Raw genomic sequence first — 23,919 nt, forward strand, 5'->3', positions numbered from 1 at the left:
ATTTTTATTAATGTTTCCCTCTCAAAAAAAACCTGCCACACCACAGGTACCCGCCATGCAGACTCAGAAACTTGGCACCTCTGAAACCCTATTGCAAAGTTTCCCCTGCTTTGTTTTGCAGTCTTAGCTTAGCTGAAAAAAAAAAAAAAACTAATATGTTTAGAAGACTATTTGTATAAACCTGAATAATCAGAAAGGGGCTCAGTTCTGTAGACAACAATAATAATAATTAAAGTTGGCTTCTTTAGTGTCTGGAATTCCAACTGGGACAAGCTCAAAGCTTTGGTTTATCATCACAAAAGAGCCACAGAGCCCTCAAGAGCCCTTTCTGGGATTCCAAAGAAAATCTACCAAGGCAGAAACTTTTTCTTCAAGTTTTTTTCTATTAAAAACAAATAAAGGCAAACACAAACACATTCCAATACAGAAGCACTTCTGAAGAGCCACAAATCCACAAGGTTCCAAGCCTCTGGCTAGTCCAATCCGTTGCTGTAAAATGCTAGACATAATTTCAGCTAGCGTGGGTCTGCCCCATGCAATAATCAAAGAAGGCAACACTACCACAAAAATCAGGCTCTCTTCTACATTACCACCTACCTTTGTTTATGTCTGCAGAGTTTGTCTTTTCTCCTTTCTAAAAATTTTTTAAATTGTTTCTTGCATGTTTCTTGTTAGATTTTTGAAGTTAATATTTTTATTCTATCTTCAGCTCTGAACTATAGCACATATGCTTTGTTTATCTGTATGGTGGCAAGACAATTTCATGATTTGCCCACAGCTTACAAACTGATCAGTGGGGTCTGTCTCCATGGTGCCGTGACTAATGGACATCTGGAATTGTCAGTTGTGCCTTTGTGAGGTTGAGCCGTGACTTGAACTAAAGCTACAATGTGAGCAGTCATTTGAACTTCCCTGCCACTTGCTGGATAAAAAGGCAAGAAGGAGAGGATAATCTGTAGTATTAAGAAAATTTTCCATTCTATTAGCTTACATATCCCATCATCTGATGTAACGCTTTTACCAATTTTATGCATCTAGTAATGTAGGACATTATTATAATTAATTGCTTGAGTTATGTATTCTGCTGTATTCCAAGGTTTCTTCTGTTTTGTTGTAGTCTGGAAAATCCTCACAGTAAACTTTAAAGTAAATGTAGTAATACAACATAATTAATTATAGCAGTTTCTCTTCAAAGCATTATGTGTGTCTTTAAAAGAAATGGTATCAGAATACACTAACTCAAGGTAATATTAAGACAAGCAAATATATCCACATGTATTTCTTTTTTGGAACTAATGTGATAGAATTAATAATTATAATATCTGACATGTATATTTACCATATACAGCACTATTACTTACTCATAATATATTAACCCATTTAATTTACACATGAAGTAAGTTCCACTACCATCCCATTTTATATATAAATAAACTGAGGTCTAGAGAGATTAAGTAATTTGCCCAAGAATAAATGAAATGAACTGGAGTCTGGATGTTTGCATACTATTTTCATATCCAAAACTTCCTAACGAATGAAAGTAAGGATTCAGCTTGAGTTACACATGGGCTTCTACTACCAACTGCTGGGCTTCAGATATACCTGTCAAGCAATGAAACAGGCCTGTTGGAAATTTAGTTGTACCCTCTGGAAAAAAATTCATACCTAATCTGTTGCTGTAGTTCAGACATACCAGTGGGTAGTATTGGTGGAGTGGCTTTCTCAAAGACTTAACACAAGATCCTGAGTAAGTTCCCTGCAAAGGATTCCCCCTGAGAGAAAGTCAGGCATGATGAACTTGACCCAGTGACTCATTTCAGTCACAGGAGAAGAATAGACTTGTGAGTCTATCATGGGGGCTGATATTTGAACCCAAACAAAAGACACAAGGGCCCCTAATAACGCTGCTTTGGACCACATCAGAGAGAAACACAAAGGAGAAAGGGCAGTTTTCCCAATTTGGTACCTATTGCCAGGTGGGATCTGAAGAGGGGTCAGCAGAGAACTGTAGCATCTGAAAGAGCAGGTAGGAATAGGCTGCCCAACACAGTAAGGTGGAGACTGTACAGTACTTTTTAGATTCGGTGTGACAGCGTCTCAGATTTGATGGGGATGGAATTTCTGGAAACACACTGGGGCCCCCAAGAATTGACAGGTAAGACTTTGATAGGATGTGATGGTTCTGCTCAAGCAGGTCTAGAGAAAGTGAGAAATCCTGTGTGAAAGGAGCTCAGGAAACACACTGGGTAGTGACCAGCCAGAAAGAGCCATGTTAGGAATTCGGAATTTCACATTTTAATAAAATAAAACAAATTTAATAAAAATTAATCTGGAAACAAAAGTATAGTACATATATAACCTTAAGATAAAGGATTTCCTTTAAATTAAAAATTTAAATTAAAAATGTGAAAAACCTATTCCTTATGTCCTTATTTTACTGAAGACTGGTGAACACTTCATCACAGGCTTGTATAAGTTCACTGAGAGGTGTTTGGAAGCAACTAATGTGATGATAGTTCTGCTGGATCACTAGGTCCACCACAGTGAAACTTCAAAAGCTCATTATTACCAGTGCCAAGGAGTTATCAGATTTTGAGAGAATGAATCATGTTAAATTTAATACATGTAAGACTGGGGTGGATATCAAAATGCTGATGTATCATGGCAGAACTCCGAGTCCTTTAGAGGGAGAAGGCATGCTTCCCTTTGTACAACCGTACAGATGAGAAATCTTTCCTGAAGCCCACCAGCAGACTGCCTTTATATCTCACACGCCAGGATTGCTTCTGGTCTAAAGAAGCCACTGCCAAGGGGAATGGGAATCAGTGACCAGTGCAGACAGGATTCACTCCTTGCTTGGAGGCCGCTTCCAGCCTCTAAGAAGCTCATATCACAAGCAAGAAGATAGATGCCTGAAAAAAATGTGGGGTATTATTAGGGAGGCAGTCGAGCAAAAGTGACTAAAATAGAAAGCTAAATAATGATCAGATATAATTTTATTGAATTCCCAGGTGCAACCTTTGTAACAGGAATAAGAAATGTTTAATATCAGTGTGATCTCCCTGCACATTTCTATTAGACAGACACTTGCTTGGTGAACATGGGTATAAGCAATGTATTGTTTCATGGCTTCAGATTAAGCTAGGTAGATATGTCCATCTCACAGTGAGGATGGTACTGACAATGGGACCTAAAATCCGTTACAACTACCTACATTCATCTGAATCTTAAAAATATCTCTGCCATTAGAAATGGAAATATTCCAGGTAGAATAGCCAACTTCCATTTCCTTGGACTATCTTTGGATAGATGTTGCCAACATATATATCTGACACTCACCTCTTTCCTATGTGTCCAGGAGTGACAAATTCCTCTTTCTGAAATGTTCACTCTTTTCTTAGACATATTACCACATTCAGATAGGTTACCAGAGACTCTTACTTCATCTGACATACTTTTTGTACATTCTGTTGATTTGATAGTTTAATTCAGACAAATTTTTAAAAATTCAGTTCCAAGCTCTTGGAGTCACCTAATAAGATCCCAAAGTTTTATTGTAGTCTCCTACAGTAGTAGACAATAGAAAAATATTGTAGAAACTTACAGAGAGTGTTGTAATTATGATTATGGCAGGCAGGAATTGATAGGATGTTTGAGAAGAAACAGGAGAGCCAGGTAAAAGGCTCTTGTAATTCAAGTCATGAACCAATGAGAGTTTTGAATATGGAGGAACACAGTGGCTATAAGGCTAAAAGTAGCTACATAATAAAGATATTTCTTTTACAGATTTATACTAAATATCAGGAGTCTTTGTTGTTCATTAGTTAGGATCCAAGGTCTCAGAATGGAGGACACACCAGTCAGAAACCTACCCCTCAAACACGCAAGTTGGTATACAACTGACTAATAACCTACGTGGATGTAGTGCATTCCAGGATGCTCTGTACTATCAGGCATCCTTTAAGCCTATAGGAGCACCACCAAAGGTTTCTGGAATGGAAATATGTATTCCGGGGCAATCAGCAATATCCAGAAACTGGCTTAGGTGGGATCTGCAAAGAATGAAGAACATTCTTTCTTCACTAAGTTTAACTGTAGATTCTAGAATGTTGTTCCTCATATAACGTCTATAGATGTCCCAAAGTTAGACTATGAACACTAACATTCACTACATATTTCAGAAGATCACAGCAGCCTAATAGTACAACAGCACCAAACAGCAGTGTTGAACACTTGCACAATCCAAACACTGGCAAAAGAATATTCTAAATGTGATCTCTTAATTTCTCTTTTATGATAAGGCCAAATTTGTTCTCTAATTTGTTACAGTTTTGTCAAAATCCTCTAGTAGGAAGAAGAGGTTCTATTCCATTTTTTTGTACTAAAATGCTTACCAATCTGGTCTCATTACATGAAAATTAAAATTTTTCATTTTTTATGAAATTTTAACAAGGTCAGTTTCATCGAGGCTAAGAGTGGTTAATTGCTTGTATTCATTCATTCCCTCCTTTGACAAGTATTTGTTCACATCATACGCCGCGTACAGTTCTTGCCCCAACTCCCTCAGCTAGTGAATGACTGAGTCAGATCTGCCTGACTCAAAAGCCCATGCTCTTTCCATTCTACCATGTTATATTAAAGTGGCACCTTTAAAAAAAATCTAAAGTAGCACAATCAACTAAGTAAAACAGTAAAACGACTTACTATTTAAAAGAATGATATTCTCACAAAACCACATGCAAACAAAGTCCTGTTTGCCATACATTTATTTTACTCTCCTGCTGGCCAACACCGCAGTCCTTCAGATTAGACTTGGCTGCACTACAGAATACACACTGGAAGTCGAGCAACCCCAAGGCTCCATTAAGGTCATTATTCTTGTGGATTTCTTTTCCTCCCGCAGGGACAGGCATATCAATTTTTCTATATGTTTTGAAGAGCTTAGCCACATGATTTTAATCATTTCTCCCAGGTGGCTCTTAGAACTTGCATGGTGGCCCTATATATTATCCAACCAAGGACAGGTTCCAGTGCGGTTTGACGAATGAGCAGGAGACCAAAATCGGAGATCTGAAATTCTCTTCCCCAAGGAGTAATAGTTTTACCTTCTACTGCTTGGGGATCCTAGGGAACCTGAACGTTGGGAAACAGTGTAATTTAAGGTTTTGAGCTGGGCCACAATTTGAGATCATCTAATATTTTTTAGCTATTTTTTTACAAATGTTCTTGTTTGGGTAAAACCTAAGCTATGTTTTTCTAAGTATCTTTCCCTTCAATTTTTAAATATTCATATATTTTAATGGAAAGTTATATTAATTTTTTACAGTAAACTCATCAAAGTGTATTTAGAAACATATTTCCCAATTGGCTTTACAATAATTTTTATAAACTTTAGAATGAATACACACACACACACGCACTCACACACGACATGTTCTCTTCCCAGGAAACAAAACAAAAAGAAAACACACAGCACCAAAAAGTTCAGGTTGGGTTCAGATCTCAAAAGCCGCAGGTTCCAAATAATTCTAAACTTGGATGATGGTTTCTTCCATCCAAGAATGTGTCCCACATGTTATTGAATGGTGCAACCACATTAACCACAAATTTGACCTAGTTCTCTTGTACTTTTTAATTGACTTCAGCCCCAAACTTTTCAAAGTGTAGACTTAATTGAACTTCTCTAAAATATTGCAATTAAATGGCATTTTTTTCATCTAACCACTGGCATGGGAGGCAATGTCAATCATCTTTCCTGGGTATCGAAAAATCTCTCTTTCTTCCTATTCATTTCCAGGCAATAGAGCTAGGCGATTTTATTCTGGGATAATATTCTCTTATCTTTTCTAATAGATCTTCCTATCAGCACACTTTGATCACTACATATGTTACTTATCATATATCTATTAAGCCCCTGTTAGAAGTAGAATGCTTATTTTAACAAAAGTTAATTCTACAAATACATACAAATTGTCTACTGTCTGCCAGCAAAGATAATTCACTGAATGATATGAAAGCAATTATAATGTCAGAGTTGAAAATCTGTGGTATTCATAATGCTGCATCTCCCTCCATGGCCATGATAGACATTGTTAATCAATCAGGTACACTTTCTTGTTGATCTTGTGCATGACATGTGAATTTTCCTCAACAGTGTTCCAGAAAGCCACCGCCTAACTACTGGGGTTGGTACTGCAAATATAAATTTATCTCATACTACATGCAATTACTCTGAGTGCTCTTCATCTCTTACCTGTGTGTGTATTGCTGGAGTGCAGTGATAATAATCCACATGAAATTATTTGTACTGTCTGGATGTTCCCATCATATGCCTATACAGTCCTTCTCTTTAGTACATATTTCCTAAAAACTGTCATTGGCCGTACCCGCCACTGCTTTTTTCTAGAGTTTCTTTTTCTCATTGTTAAGATTAGGAAAAGCAGAAACGGAAACAATACCTATCCAATGAAGTGAAAGTTTAAGTCTGTCATATTTATATAAATAAAGAAAAACAGATGAATATAATGTGTTAGAAAGACTAAGGCATTAGGAGCCAGGAGATCAGTGTCACTTACTCCTAATTCTCCACGTGTTGCCAGCTCTCTGACCTTCGCTGAATCATTTTTCATTTGCTCATTCATCAGACTAATATTCAAAAGAAATCACTATGTGTCAGGCACTCTTCAAAGCCCTTTGTTGACTCATCTGAAAAATGAGGAACATACACTTCTCTCAGCTTAAGATGTAGACCAGACCAAGACTATTATAGTAGTTCTGCTTCTCGGTTTTTTGGAGGGGTTATTGTTTGGCACTGATCTAGAACCAGCAGGTTAAGCCAATTAGGGAAGCAGTCTTCATTATACTCCCAGGAATGTTTTCTAGTGATGACGTAAGGGAACATTCTGACCATTTCAGTATTCAGTTCCTACTTTTTCTTTTTTTCCTCTTCTGTTTTAACATCCTCTTCTCACATTTGGATTTATTTCTCCTCTCCTGTGCTAACCTGGACTAAACTTCAGAAACACCAGGTCCTCTCCAATATTTTTCATCTTTTTTCCCCCCCTCACCTATAAGTAATTTATCATCTCTATTATTCAAATTAACAAATCCTGTCAGCTAAACAGATTTGCATTGGGCTACATGATACCTCCCAGACTGCCAGTTATTGAGAGAAAAAAAATAAAGATCATATATGCCCACAAGGCAAATTTCAGTGAATTAACAACTCAAAGATGATATCAAAGCTGAGTTACAGTAAAATCTACAGTTAATGAAATATGACATTTCAGAATACATGAGATATCATAGAAAAAGTAGTTAAGTACTTCTTACAATAATAAATAAAAAAAGAATGGAAATTAATGAATCAAGAATTTAGTTCAATAGAATAGTAACAAAAAATACTGGCCTATAAAATTTGAAAGAAAAATATACAGTAGGTTGAACACATCAATGAATGTATTAGAATAAAGAATATATCATGCCTAAAGTTAAAGCACTAGAACTACACTGTCCAATATAGTACACTAGCCACATGTGGTTATTTAAATTAGTTAAAATTAAATACAATTAGGTACTTAGTTTCCTCAGTCTCACTAGCCACATTTCAAGTACTCAGTGGTTACATGTAGCTAGTGGCTACCATATTGTGCAGTATAAAATATGGAACATTTCCGTCATTGCAGGAAGTTTTATGACAGTGCTGTTCTAAAATTTTTAAAAAAGTGCAAAAGCACTTACTAACACAAGCATTAACTGTGTTCTGATCAATGCAATTAGAAAAGAAAAATAAAGAATATATTTTTTTCAGAAGTGAAATTGTATTGCATTGAGATATAATGTCATCACTGAAAATTTCAAGACATTCATTCAGGAAACTATAACCAACAATAAGAGAATTCAGTAAGTTGGCTGAGAATAATATCAATATAACAAAATCAGTAACCTTCTTACATAAAAACAACTCTTTTATAATGCAAATCATAATAGAAGAGAAAAGAACCCACCATTATAAATGACAACAGAAAAGATGTAACACACTAAGAATAAACTTAGGAAGAAATGTGTCAGGAGTATAAGAAGAAGGGCTTCCCTGGTGGCGCAGTGGTTAAGAATCCACCTGCCAATGCAGGGGACATGGGTTCGAGCCCTGGCCCGGGAAGATTCCCCCATGCCGCGGAGCAGCTAAGCCCATGCACCACAACTACTGAGCCTGAGCTCTAGAGCCCAAGAGCCACAACTACTGAAGCCTGTGTGCCACAACTACTGACGCCCGCGTGCCCTAGAGCCCGTGCTCCGCAACAAGAGAAGCCACCTCAGTGAGAGGCCTGCGCACCACAACAAAGAGTAGCCCCTGCTCACCACAGGTAGAGAAAGCCCGCGCGCAGCAACAAAGACCCAACACAGCCAAAAGAATAACCAAATAAATAAATAAAAAAACATAAAAAAAAGAAGTATAAGAAGAAAACCTAAAATATTACTATAGAAGATAAGTGTAAATATGTGTTCCACTCTTTGATAGGAAGAAGCCATTGTAAGATACAATTATTCACTACCTCAAACCTCATGCCAAATAAATTTCAGATGAATCCAGGAATTAAGCATAAAATTTGAAACTATAAAACTATTAGGTCTCAATATGAGACTGGTATCTCTAGTTGATATGCAACATACAGAATCCATAGATAAAAATATTGATGATTTATTCACATAAATTTAAAAAATACTGCATGAAATAAATGTGATACTAAAAGCAAAAGAAAAATGATGAACTGGGAAATATATGAAACACACATAAGAGATAAAGGGCAGTTTACTTAGTATATAAATATATTCTATCATCAATAAAGAAAGACCCAATAATCCAATGGAAAATTAGGCAAAGTACCTGTGATGGTCAGTTTTATGTGTCAACTTGGCTAAAGTCCCCAGTTATTCAGACACTAATCTGTGTTGCTGTAATGGTATATTGTAAATGTGATTAACATCTGCAACTAGCTGACTTTAAGTAAAGAAGATTACCCTCAATAGTCTAGGAGGGCCAGATCCGATCGTTGGGAAGGCCTCAAGAGTAGAACTGAGGTTTTCCTGAGGAAGAAGAAATTCCACTGGCGGACTGCAGCTTCAACTTCTGCCCAAGAATTCCCAGCTTACCCTGCCTTATGGATTTTGGACTTGCCTAGTCAGCCCTTATAATCACATAAGCCAATATATAAACAAACAAACAAAAGGCAGGGGAATGGATGTGTCTCTTTTTCCTTCAGGTTTTGTTACTTTGATAGAATCCTGACTGATACATACTTACAAGTGGAATTTCTTGGTTGCAGGGTATAATGTAGTTCAACTTCACTAACAACACCGACTGTTTTCCACAGTAGTTCTTTCTATGTATTTGAAAAATTGGATAGCTTATAAAAATTATTTTAGGAGATTTTATATTTTAGATAATACTCCTTTGCTGGCAATGTGTGTTGTAACTATCTTTTTATATACTGTGCCTTTTTAACTTTTAGAGATTTTGATCTAAAGGTCATAAGTTTACTATGGTCTGCTGTATCCATCTTTTCTTTTGTAGTCAGCACATTTAATACTTTGCTTAGGAAATTTTTCCCTATCGTGATGTTATAAAGACAACTTCCCTACATTTTCCTTAAAATTAAAAAAAAAATTATCTCTTTAGTCAATCAGAAATTGATATTTGTGTATGGTTTGGGGTAGCATTCCAGTTTAATGCTTTCCATACGGATAATCAGCTGTTCCAGCACTGGTATTTTCAATTAATTAGTTAATTTACTTTTGGCTGCGTTGGGTCTTTGTTGCTGCATGTGGGCTTTCTCTAGTTGCAGCGAGCCGGGGCTACTCTTCATCGAGGTGCATGGGCTTCTCATTGTGGTGGCTTCTCTTGTTGTGGAGCACGGGCTGTAGGTGCGTGGGCTTCAGTAGTTGTGGCACGCTGTGGCACATGGGCTCAGTAGTTGTGGCTTGCGGGCTCTAGAGCGCAGGCTCAGTAATTGTGGTGCACGGGCTTAATAGCTCCACGGCATGTGGGATCTTCCCAGACCAGGGATCGAACCTGTGTCCCCTGCATTGGCAGGTGGATTCTTAACCACTGCACCACCAGGGAAGTCTCCAGCACTGGTATTTCATAGTCCCTCCTTTTCCCTGTCATTTGCAATGATGTCTCTGATATATATTCTTTTTCATATGTTAATGGGTCTATGTCTGGGCCCTTAATGCTAATTTATTCATCATTTTTAAGCTTATTCCAATTCATGAGAATAAATCTTAATTGCTGGTTAGACAATTCCCCCAACATGATTCCTCTGTTTCAGATATATCCTGACTATTCTTGGACGCTTGAACTTCTTCATAAGTTTTAAAATCTGTATGTCAAATTCTTCAAAAAATAAGAAAAAACAACAAAGAAAATCCAGTTTGGATTTTCTTCATAACTGCATTGACCACATGTACCAATTTGGGGAGGGCTGATATTTTTCAAGATGTTGAGTCTTTCGACTTATAAACATGGTAAAATTAGCTATTGAGTATATATATATATATATATATATATATATCACTTCCAGGTTGAGGAGATGAAAACCCCATCAATGATTTTCCTGTATTTCTTTCCCTTCCCCAACAATAAACACCTATATGTTTCAGAAGGTGCTGCTACAAAATGGGGGGAGCCTCTGTAACCCTGGCATACTAAGTAAACCTATGCAGACTACAGTTCTGTTTATGTGAGTAAGCATAAGATAAAGCATTGAGATTTGGGATTAATTTGTTAGAATAGCAAAATCTAGCCTATTCTGATTAATATTGAACAGCTACTAGATCCAATACTATTTTTTACAAATTAAAAACGTTTTCAAAATTTATGGTGAGTCCCATAATGAGAAAAATACTTGAACTTTTTCCTCTAAATATTTTTTCAAGGTGGATATAATTCTACGTTACATAAAAAGGATTGAATTCTAATTTATGTGCTTTAATTCCACCAATGCTCAGATCCCCACTTAGTCTATTACCTATGCAGAATGGATATGATAACTATTATTATTTGAGAATTATTGACTCATTGGGGAGCCCAAGACCCAGGTACCTAGCATGGTGAGCAAGGCAAGACAGAGCGGGGTACTTGGGTGGAATGGCCCTTGGCAATGCTCAGAGAAACTGAGAGGCAGCTTTTCTGTGCTGCTCTAGACTCTGCCCTGATGGCCTTATCCCTTTCACCTCTGCAGCTTCCTCTCTGACCCCTCTGGCTGTAGTCTCCATGTCCACACTTCCCCAGCCACTGTGGAATTTGGCGCAGTCATTGCACTTAAGCCACGAAGGAACAATGTACACCTGTTACTGTAAGCCACTGCCCACTCATGAACATCTTAGGAAAGATAAGGGGAGCCTGGAATAGTTATAGGCCTCCAAAAACAGGAGCCAGTATAACTTTTAATATCAGAAACCCCAAATCAGAATACAAATAAGTGGAAATCAGCAAGTATCAAGTACAGCCATTCCTTCAACTAATATTAACTGAACATCCACAATATGCTAAACACCATGCTCAGCACTGAATATAAAGTAATAAACAAGACTGAATTGTTTATCATTCTCTGCTCTCCTAGAGGGCCTCAGAATCTAGTGGGCGCAAAACAAGCCAGAGATGAAAAGAAAAGAGAAAAGTTAAACAATCCATGTTGTCCTTCAGGGTAAATATTTATATTAATAGAAATGAATCATGCCACTCTGTTAACTAAAATCTTTCAATGGCTTCTCATTGTACAAAAACAAAACATGAATTATTTACCCCAAACTGTAAGTCATTTTGTGATTGGGTCCCTACCTACTAAGTAGGGTCCCTACTCTAAGCATCTGTTTCTTCATCTGTAACATGTTGATAATAGTATTTACTTCAGAGAATTTTTGTGAGGATCAAGTGAGATAATCTATGCATTGTCTGCCAATAGAAAGCACACAATAAATGTTAGCCAATAATATTGTTATTATCTCTCCTACCTTATCCCATGACTTCCTTTCCTCTCCCTGTACTTCACCCACACTGGCCTCTGAAAACTGTTAGACTCGGTCAAGTTCTTGTCTACATATGGACTCGACTTCTAGTCTCTGCCTGGCTCTTGGTCTAACAGGCTTCTTCTCATCCTTTACATTTCAACTTAAATTGTCACTTTCAAGACTCCACCTAAAGTGTTATCCTGCCCCTGCTTGTCTCCATCACAGTACCCTGTTTATTTCACTGGACATTTAATTAACTGAATTTATTTCATTTATTTGAGAACTTACTCGCTTTATTGCACGTCTTGCCCAGTAGAATTAGGCTCCAAGGGGCAGGGAGCATTTGCCCTGACTTGTCTGTTGCCGTATCAAATATGCTTAGAGTAATGCCTTGCACATAGAAGTTCTTTAGCAAATATTTACTGAATGAATTAATAAATTCACAAATAAATCAGAAGTTCTAATTAGAATAAAGTCTAGGAAGATGTTTTTAAAAGAGCTGAATTCCAAAAAAAATACATAAATAGATAAAGCAACTTCAAAGTTTTGCCTTTCTCACTAAAGGATTGGTCAAGAAGTGGATCGCACAAGGGTAATAGAACTTCTGCTGTCACTTGAACAAATATCTCACCCATAATATCCAGGTTCTGATTCGAGGGGTTTCAAATCATTAATATTAGTAGATACTTAAGTAATTATTTCTTACAGGTCAATTTAATAGGTACTGAGACTATGAAGAAGAATGAGAAATCACAAGGGGATTTTGATATAATAGAAAAGAAAAAATATTTATTATAAAATCAGTAAACGTAAAGGGTGTTAAAATATAAGGTAGTCCTGTCTTAGGCAGTGAAGTACAGCGACGTGGAGATTGCAAGCTGAAAGATTTGACCTTTGCACAAACGCTGAGTGCTGAGGAAATGCAAAGCCTGGGCAGGACCCGGAAGGACACATGCCTTTGTATGTGGACAGAGAAAGAAGAGACTGGGAGAAGAATGTGAGCACCCTGGACATCCATATGATACATGAGGGATTATCAGTAGACAAAGTAACCAATCTATCTAGTGTTAAAGCTGCACTGATTAAACACTTCCTATTAGACATGAAGCACCCAAAACACCAGGGCACTTCAGTTAACATTACCTAATAAAATTGGTAATTTTTTCATCAGGTATTTATTGAGTACATGCTATATAAAATATTCTATGATTAAAATTGAATAACGTACCATAGTTTGTTAAGTATTTTCATATCAATTATCTTAACTCACAATATACAGTTAAGAAGATCATCATTTTCTAGGTAGAAAAGCTAAGTCATTTTTCATTTTTCAAGGTCACCAGTTAGTAAATTGCAGACTTATGACAGTGATCTAGAATATCATACTTTATCTAGTTCAGTGCTCTTTTGCTGTTTCATATCTGTCTCTCAGTTGCAGTAAATATTTATTCCACTTCAAATACTGCAAGTACCTGTGTGCAGAATGAATGTATCAGTCACAGTATTTGCTTACGTGATTACTTCACCAGAAATATTTGTGATCAAAGGTTGAATTGCTAGAAATCAGGCGTTTCAGTTTTCACTAATTAAAAAAAGTACAAGGGGGGACTTCCCTGGTGGTCCAATGGTTAAGAATCCGTCTTGCAATGCAGTGGCTGCCGGTTCGATCCCTGGTCGGGGAACTAAGATCCCACATGCCATGGGGCAACCTAAGCCCGTGAGCCACAACTACAGAGCCCATACACTCTGGAGCCCACATGCCGCAACTACTGAGCCAGCACACCACAGCTAGAGAGGAGCCTGTGCACCGCAATGAAGAGCCTGTGTGCCGCTACGAAAGATCCCACGTCCCACAACTAAGACCCAACACAGCCAATAGATAAATAAATAAATAAAATAAAATAAAATTTAAAAGTACAAGGGTATGAATGCTAAACAACTGTGAATTTAATGAGGATAAGTAATTTAGGAATGTCATGTTACAAAGTTAGCCTATAAGAAACTGATTTGATGTCAAAAGTATAATTATACTAATACAAATGTATTATGCTATTTAGACTTTCTTTAAAGAAAAACTCAAGAGTTTAGAATTTCTACTGTTTTAGTTTTATTTTTGTTTTTATCACCCACCCTGGACATTTACACATTCAATTTTTACCAAATTTTCACTTGTATCCATCTTAAGGGTCATATTTTGCTCAATATTTTACTATTTGACATTTGTATTATTATTAAGTCAAATTCCCTTATTTCCCATAGAAATCTATAAAATCAAGCAATTTCGAAGATTTTTAAACACAGGAAAATATACCAAATCGTAATTTCTATCAGTCATGATATGAAGATACAAAATAATTACAAATAGATACTGCTTTAATTGAATAGGGAGTTATCGCAAATATTTATATTCCTGGTGACATTTACTCCCTAACAGTTTTCTAAAAATTATTAGTGTCTTTTGTCCCAAAATTGGAAAAAACTGAAAAACTGACACATGCGAATTTCTTTATTGACTACTATTTTAATGCCAATGTGAACATTTTGTTTTATGCACAACCCTTTTCTTTAGGGTGCATTTAGAAAAAAAAATGAAGGATTCTGTATCTGTTTCACTGGTGATGACAAGTATGTTAATTGCTTTCAGATAACATCTGTTCTAGTGAAATCAAGATGCAGAGGCTGGGTTGGATCTGTGGTGCTAGCAGCTTTCTAAAGCTTTGTCTGGGAGACCCACTGCATGCATTTCACAGACTCTCCAGGCAGCTGGAGGGCTTTTGAGTTTTTTTGAGAAACTTCCAGCAATTGAAATAAAATCTGTCAGGAATCTTGGGTCATCGAAATGTCTCTCTTTGAGCAGTGGACTTACCTTTGAAGGTTCAAAATATCCACTGACCATGACGCCTAAGTGTGCTCCGGCTAAAGCAAGTTCAGGGTGAGCTGCCAACCTCCTGCATGCAAGAGCGGGCCTCTGACTTCCTTCTCTGTTTACAGAGCAGAGTGAAGGGCCCCTCTAGAGGGAATAGCAAGAGCCTAGTCAATATAATGTCAGATATAAAGGACTCTTATGCTCAACAGGCCACATTTACCATTTTACAGGGTTCATGGACTACAATTGCTTACCAGATGTGCCTATGGAGTTGCTAACCATGGCAACATGATGGCTCTGGTCCCAACCTTTTCCGGACCCTGCATGTTTGCTTCTCCTCTAAGCTATGAGTTTGTGTAGACTCTGATGCACTATTCCTAGAAAAGCCAATGCTACTCACCAATGGATCAGACAGTCATAATGCCTTGTGCTTTGCTGGAGACACATAGGGTCAGGCCTGGAATGTCCTTTTCAGTATGTGCAGACCCAGAAGACTATAACAACCAAAGCTATGACGTTAGGGATCTCACTGGGTCTGCAGGTAGACTTATGGTGGTGTAGTTCAAGAAATTTTTAAAAATTTGTTACTGGTTATAGAGTTTAGAAAAAGGAGACTAGAGACATGGATGGAAAAACTGAAGAAAGTAAGCACATGAGACACCTGAGAAAGAGAATAGAGACAAAATCACAGGAGTAATAAAAGTGAATGCAGTGAAAACAGAGATATTAATAATATGATATGTTTACACTACGGTGGAAAAATTTATCTTAAAAATTTACTTCTAACATGGAATTCCTTATTGCCAATACAAGTTTTAAAAATATATTTTCAGTGTGCTTTAACACATCCCATTTGTATAAAAGCTAATGATGTAATAACTTAAGATAAATGCATTCTGACTTTGTAATCTAGGACAAATAAGCTCTTTCCACTAGTTCATTTGAGGACCCTCCCTATGTAATAAGCAATAGAACAGCAAATTCATGGTGCAAAGTACATTTCCTCACAGGTGGAAACACTTCACTCTTGCATGTTTTCCTGTCATTGCTCTGAACTCCTTCAGTGGATAAATAAAAGCAATCATTTTTACAAACTTAGTGACACTGAACAAGATATACCTATCTGTTAAAAGAAATATAAACATCAGTACGGTTACCAATAGTGTTCTCAGGACTGTAGTTCCAGAACACTTACTACAGAACAAATTAAATTCATTGACTGGGAGGTGGCATAAAGGGTCTTCGACTCTGCAGATGGAAGTGAAGAAGTCAGCTTTTGTTGGCTGTTTTGGCAGCCTACTTTCTAGACTTCTACAGCAAAAGTAAGCTTTATTCTTTCAAACAAATCCAGCATCAAACAATAAATTTTCAGCAATCGAACACTGTATTCATAAGAATTAACAGAAAGTTTGGTTTTTTTAATGAGTAATTTAAAAAAACTTCAGGCATTTATTTAAATTTAGAATTTTAAAACACTTCAGAAACCTAATTATAAATGTATCTATGTTTTTACAAAAATATAGATGAACAAACACACACAAACATGGTCGTAGAATTTTATCTTTTGATTCTTGTTGGGTGATAGCAATCTCACATAAAACATAGTGGTTAGTTTTTTATTTTTATTTTATTTTTTTTTTGCGGTACGCGGGCCTCCCACTGTTGCAGCCTCTCCCGCTGCGGAGCACAGGCTCCGGACGCGCAGGCCCTGCGGCCATGGCTCATGGGCCCAGCCGCTCCGCGGCATGTGGGATCTTCCCGGACCGGGGCACGAACCCGTGTCCCCTGCATCGGCAGGCGGACTCTCAACCACTGCGCCACCAGGGAATCCCAGTTGTTAGTTTTTTAAAGAATATATTTATTTGTATTTTTCTAGATAGAATGCCTCAAAATGAGAAGGTTCAAAATAGGCATCAACGTTGCACCTAGCAAGAGAGAGTGAAGCACTTGGAATTCTTGCCTTCATAATTCTATACTGCTTATTATCATTTCTCTACTTTGCTCATATAGTCAAGAGAAACTATTAAGTTTTTCAGGATGGTCATCTCCAGTAGCAGAAGAGAAATTATGTTGCCTGTTTGTGCTATCATTTACTGATGACTCTTCAGTGGTTATACAGATAATATTCTTGTTCTCTTCCTATAAATCACCAATTTTTTCTGACATTTTACTACTTATTTAGAAAGAGAATAAGAGCAGGAATAATTTGTTAAAAATTTAAAATAGGTATATTTATGAAATATTACACATTGCAGTAATTGGATAATACAAGTTATTTTCTTTATAGCTAGATAAAATCATACTTATCAACATAAATGAGTAAAAGCTTAATGTTGGTATTTTTGTGAATTAGGGACACTTTAAAGAAAAAACAAAATTGCCAAAAGTTTTAGACCAACAAACTAAATTGAAGCATAAAAATTAAAAAAGGAAAAGATAAATATTGACAATTGTCATTGTCATTGAAATTATTCAACAAGGATAGAGATGTTTCAAACTTAACAGAAATAGATTAAGTTGGGAAGGCCATGTTACTGAAACCAAAACAGTTACAGATATTTATTTATCTCTAAAACAATTACTAAGAAAAAAATCTTAATGTGTATGAGTATAAATCCAGTTTATAATCTGATTTTTTAAATCCTTTTTTTCTTTTGACAATTAGATTATTGTTCATAGCTCCTTAAACTGAACCAACTGAAATGACTTTTAAGAAATCATCCATTTCAGACTTTTAAAATTAAAAATATTTTGAAAAGATAGTTTCATTTTAAAGATGGTACATATAAACATAATTCATTTTTTTAAAAAAAAGTTATAACCTTTTGTCCTCTAGGATTATGTAGGTCAGCAAGACTCACCAGGCATGTTAATCCTGCCAAGGTAGCTCTTACTTCTCCTTTGTAGAATTTATCCCTCTTCTAAGTAATAAACTATTTGCTCAGTAAGTGCTTTCCTAGTAGACAGTGAGCAGCATGAGGATGGGGACCTGGGGTGTTAGTGAGTAAGTTCCTGGTCCAGAGTAGATACTCAACTACTATTTGTTAAGGAGAGGAGACACGGAGAGGGAGAAAGAGGTAGAAGCGGAGGAAAACAGATAGCCTGTGAATATTGCGTGTTACATCAGTTTGATATCAGGGATGCTCAGACATTCATCAAGAGAAGAAAAGGGGAGAAGTGCCATTTTCTTTTGAAATCTGATGTGAAAGGCAATGCATTAAGACAGGAGAGAGAGGGAAAAAAAGATTCAGAGCATAACACCCCACAAAAGGAAAACTGGGCTGAAACACTTCAAAGGAAGAAACACGAAGGTTAGAACAGGTAAGACTCAAGAGTAGGCAGACTGTGTACTACCATCAAGGCGAGGATGAACGTAGGACAGAAGTAAAGAGTCGCTTAGATCACTGGTCCTTAGGCTAGTTCAGGCCCACACTTCTACCTGTCCATGAGGTAAGCACAGAATGTGAAAGTAAGCATTTAGAAACGTTTATACAATTTGATGGAATAATTTTGTGCTTGTTGAATTCAGTGAAGACAGACTTGGGTTTATATCTGTACATTTTCTATTTGATTTTAGGGGAACTCATTTTAATTGTATGTTTAAAATCTGAAATGGTAAGTTGAAAATGTACAAAATAAATGTTTAAAAATAAAAAATTATAAAACATTTAAAATTTAACAGCTAGTCTTCACCAAAGACAGCCTGAGAAGCACTGACATAGACAAAATGTTGGATTTTATTGCTTCTTTCCATTTTCTTTGTGGTTGTACTGTTCTACTGTCTTAGAGCAAGTATACATTAATGTCCTCTACAAGCTTTCTCACCATGAAAAAATAATCTTAAACATACTAATTGGGAATTATTTTAAAGAGCTTTCTAATTTGTGGCATGTGACAATATATGAAACTTCAAGTAGAATAAATACAGAGGCTTTTGGTTTAGTTTCAATACACAAAGTTAGGGCATTGTCACCATGTGGGCTTAAAACTCTTTTCTGCTCAATTGTTTCTATAAATATTTACATAGAACTATAGCACTTTTCAAGCACTTGCAAACAGTGGCTTGCTATGTTATAGGTATATGAAATGTTTCTTTCAGAAAAAACTTGCAAGCAGAAATATTGAGCTTTAAAAATCTACTTAAAGTTCTTCTCCAATTTTCCCCTTCTGTAACAGCACTCTGTATAATAAGTCCAGTTACACCCTTCAGGGGACTCGGGTTCGTGCCCCGGTCCGGGAAGATCCCACATGCCGCAGAGCGGCTGGGCCTGTGAGCCATGGCCGCTGAGCCTGCGTATCCGGAGCCTGTGCTCCGCAACGGGAGAGGGGCCACAACAGTGAGAGGCCCGCGTACCACAAAAAAAAAAAAAAAAAAAAAGAATGGCATAATAAGCATCAATATATGTGATACTGAGCTGAATGAATTAAAGTTACAAGTGGAGTTTTGAAAGGGCCCAATAAGCAACATCCTTTCCCCCAGCTGAGTGCAGAACCAAGTAAAAGACAAACACAGAAGTCAGACAGAAGCAGATGAAAAGGCCACCAGCTTTTGATCACTCCCCTGACTGGAACTTCTGACAAAAACAGAACCTGCTCCAACCAACTTACCTTGTGAAGGAGAGCAAACGGTCATTCTTTCTGAGACAGATCTGAAGAGAAAGGAGAGAGAGAGAGAGAGAGAGACTGAGCAAAGCAAGTACAACTCTTTCTTCTCAAATCACCAATCAGATAACTAACTCCTATTCCCTTTGGGAAAAATGTGTGAGCAGGTAGAGAAAAGCAAGCAGTCAGCCTTACTCTAGAGGTCCCTAGACTTGAAACTTTAACGCCTGGGAATGGAAATTTCTCTTCAACATAAACAATGGCCCCCAAATTTTCTTCTACTTTTACTCTATACATAAGTGTACCTAAGAAATATTGTGTACTGCCTTTGCACTTTTAAATTTATTTAATTTTAAACTATGTAACTTTAATAACTTAAATTCAAATGCACACAGTGGATTATGTATTTTATTTTATTTTTTTCTGGCCGCATCACATGACATGCGGGATCTTAGTTCCCTGAACAGGGATTGAACCTGTGCCCCCTGCAGTGGAAGCACAGAGTCTTAACCACTGGATCGCCAGGGAAGTTCCTGGATTATGTATTTTTTACAATGGGGTTCTGATACTGATTTCTTGTTTTTTTTCTCACAGAAGAACTAGGAAAGATTTCTTAGTTCTGGCCAAAATAATATTGTGAATTGTGGTTTGTTTAGTGGTGTCCTCTTTTTGAATTTCCCAATTTTAGCTCATTCATTTCTCTGTACCTCCCTCTATTTAAAAAAAATTAGCTTTGTTAAGATATAGTTCACATACCATATATTTCACCCACTTAAAGTGTACGATTTAATGGTTTTTAGTATATTCACAGATATGTACAGTCATCACCACAGTCAACTTGAGAACACTTTCATCACATCAAAAAGAAACACTGTACCCTTTAGATATCATGTCCCTATTTCTCCACCCCACTCCCATTCCTAAGCAACCACTAATCTACTTTCTGTCTCTGTAGATATCCCTAGTCTGGATATTTCTTATAGATGGAATTATACAATATGTGTTTTTTGGGGCACTAGCTTCTTTCACTTAGCATATGTTTTTAAGGTTCATCCATGTTGTAGCACAAATCAGTAGTTCATTCTTTTTATGCTGAAAAATGCTTCATTGAATGGACATAGCACATATTATATATCCATTTGTCAGTTAATAGATATGTAGGTTTTTTCTACCGTTTGACTGTTATGAATAATGCTGCTATAAACATTCATGTCTAAAATGTGTCTCCTACAAAGAATATACCATTGAATCTTGTTTTTTAAATTCAGTCTGACCATCTCTGGATTTTGCTTTGTTTAATCCATTCACATTTAATGTTATTATTGATATAGTTGGATTTACATCTGGCATTTTACTTTTGGTTTTCTATGTGTCTCATGTCTCATGTTCCTTTGCTTCTTCTTTATTGCTTTCTTTTGTATTCAGTAAATATTTTCTGACGAAACATTTAAATTTATTTATTGATGATTTTTAAATTACTGACACACACGCATATACACACACATACACACACATATTATTAGTGGTTGCTCTAGGACTTATCACATATATCTTAACTTACAGAATCAGCTTTAGCTTTATGCTGGCTTGATTCTATGTCTTGAGTTATAGAAATATATAACTCCTATATAATTCTATTCTCTTTCTTCCTTTTTTGTGGTATTATCATTACAGTCTATTAATGTTATATATTACATTACAAACCCAATAATACACTAAGCCAAATACAGCTTTGTTCCTATCCACCTCCTTTATGCTATATGTTATTGGCAAACATATTACATTTTTCTGTTATAGGTCCAACATTACATTATACACATATTATTTTTATCTTATTTTATTATTATTATTATTTTTGACTGTGCTGCATGGCTTAGGGGATCTTAGTTCCCTGACCAGGGATTGAATTCAGGCTCCAGCAGTGAAAGCACCAAGTCCTAACCACTGGACTGCCAGGGAATTTCCTATACATATTATTTTATACAATTGCTCCTTAAATCTGTTAAGAAAAGAAAGGAGAAAAATATGCCTTTATCCTGGCTTTAGTAATTACATAATTACCTTTACTGGTGTTCTTTGTTTTTTTTTGTGTGTGTAGATTGAAATTACCATCTAGAGTCACTTGCTTTTAGCCCAAAGAATTTTGTTATTTCCAGAAAGGCAGATCTATTAGCAACAAATTTTCTCAGTTTTTACATATCTGGGAATGTCTTTGACTTTTATTTTTGAAAGATAGCTTTGCTGGATATAGAATTCTTGGTTGACAGTTTTTCTTTGAGCGTTTTGAATATGTTATCCCACTGCCTTCTATCCTCCATTATTTCTGCTGAGAAGTCAGTATTAATCTTATCAGTGTTCCCTTTTAAGTAGGGTGCAATTTTTCACTTGCCGCTTTCAAGATTTTCTCCTTGCGTTTGACATTCAGCACTTTTACTATGATGTGTTTGTTCGTGGATCTCTTTGAATTCAATCTATTTGGACTTCAGTGAGTTCCAGGATATGTAGGTTAGTATTTTTTTTTTTTTGATAAATTTGGGAAGATTTCAGTTGTATTTCTTCAAATATATTTTTCTGCTTCTTTTCATCTTTCCTCTCCTTCAGGTCCTCCCATTATATATATGTCAGTGTGGTTACCGGTAACCCACATTTTTCTGAGGCTCTGTTTATTTTTCTTCATTCTTTTTTCCTTTCTGTTCTGTTCTGTCAATGTATACTCAAGTTCACAAATTCTTTATTCTGCCAATTCAAATCTACTTTTAAGCTCTTCCAGTGAATTATTCAGTCCAGTTTTTTTATTTTTCAACCCTAGAATTTCTCTTTGGTTCTTCTATTTGGTTCTTATATTTTCTATTTGATGTAACATTGTAAACATACCTTTTTATACGTCTTTGATTGTGATTTATTTTTTAGTTATTTGAGTATATTTGTAATGTCTACTTTGAAGTCTTTTTCTGTTATATTTGCTTTGTCAAAATTTCTCGGGACTTGTGTCTTTTTTTTTTTTTTTTGGTTGGAAACTGGACATTTAAGATAATACATTATAGCAACTCTGGATACTGTCACTCCACCTCCTGGTTATTAATATTTGGTTTTTTATTTGTTTAGTGACTGGCTGGATTATTTTAATGAAGTCTATTTCTTCCTTCACTGTGTCAAGTCTCTGTTGTTGCTCCTGAGGAAAGCACAGCTTTGGATATGTCCACAGCAATCCTCACATGACAGTGGTTTTTTCAGAGCTCATTTTCTCTTTTTCCCTGGCCACATCCAGATGTTTAGCTCTAGTAATTGTTGGCTGACTGCTCTATTGTTTTCAACAATGCCCTGGGGCATAAATTGCTCTATATATGATTCCAGTAAAATTTTTTCTCCTCTGAAGAAGCAGTTTCCAAGGTCAATCAGTGTGGAGATTTGTTCTGACTCCAGAAATTTTCCTCTGAGTTCTTTTTCTCCAGTTTTTTTTCCAGAAAATTGGCCAGGCTATAGTTTAGCCTGCATCTTCATTGAATCTATGAATCTCCTCCCAGTTGACTTTCACCACAACTGCCACTGTTTTACAGAGCACCCTAAGGCTTGAACTTCTCCACGCTCTATTGCAAATGAAGTCAGTTTTTTGGGAAGAGATTATGAGCTACCTCCTGATTCTCCGCCTCCCTCCAGGTAAAATCTCAGCCGGGCCTCTGGAGGTAGGGACAGTAGCACACTTCTCTCTGAATGACATCTCCCTTTTAAGAACTGAGAACTTGGAGATGGTGGGTGTTGTAGCAGCCTGCCTTGGCTTGCCTCTTCCAACATGGAACCATCACTTTATGGACCAAGGGAAGGTTGACTGGGGCTCCAGTATTCTCAGTTATATTTGGCCCACTCTGTTTCATGACTGGGGGCTGGGTAGAAGAAGGGAGCCCTCCCCTCTTAAACATACTGACCTGGAATTTAGCCTTAGCAATAGGATGACACATGCTGATGTCTTACCCCTCCTGGGAAAAAGTCCTCCAATTGGAAGCTGGTGGAAGAGGGAGCCCTGTGTTCTTGGCTGCACCAGTCTGGAGTGGAGTTTCTACCTCTCTGAGTTGAAATAGGGGAGGAAGGGATCAGTCTCAGTTCAAATACCACAGACTCTAGATTTTCTTAACAAATATTTGTAGATTGCCTTGAATAGATGTTTCTTCATTTGCTGTAAGCTCTTAGGAACATTTTCAGAAGCTGAAAATGTCTGTTTTGTTTTCTAATAATTCTCATCAGTGTGACTGGGGAGTGTGCTGCCAAACTCCTCATGCTGTCATGTGCGCCACTCCATTTTTAAACATTTTAATAATAGTATTATACTGTATGTATGCTTTCACAAGCAGATTTGTGTCTTAATATTTTGTTTGATAGATTCAACCACATTGATTTTTGTTGCTTCATTTTAATCATTATGATATTCCATTGAATGATTATAA

The sequence above is a fragment of the Lagenorhynchus albirostris genome, chromosome 12 (assembly GCF_949774975.1).
Source record: "Lagenorhynchus albirostris chromosome 12, mLagAlb1.1, whole genome shotgun sequence".
Classification (NCBI taxonomy): Eukaryota; Metazoa; Chordata; class Mammalia; order Artiodactyla; family Delphinidae; genus Lagenorhynchus; species Lagenorhynchus albirostris.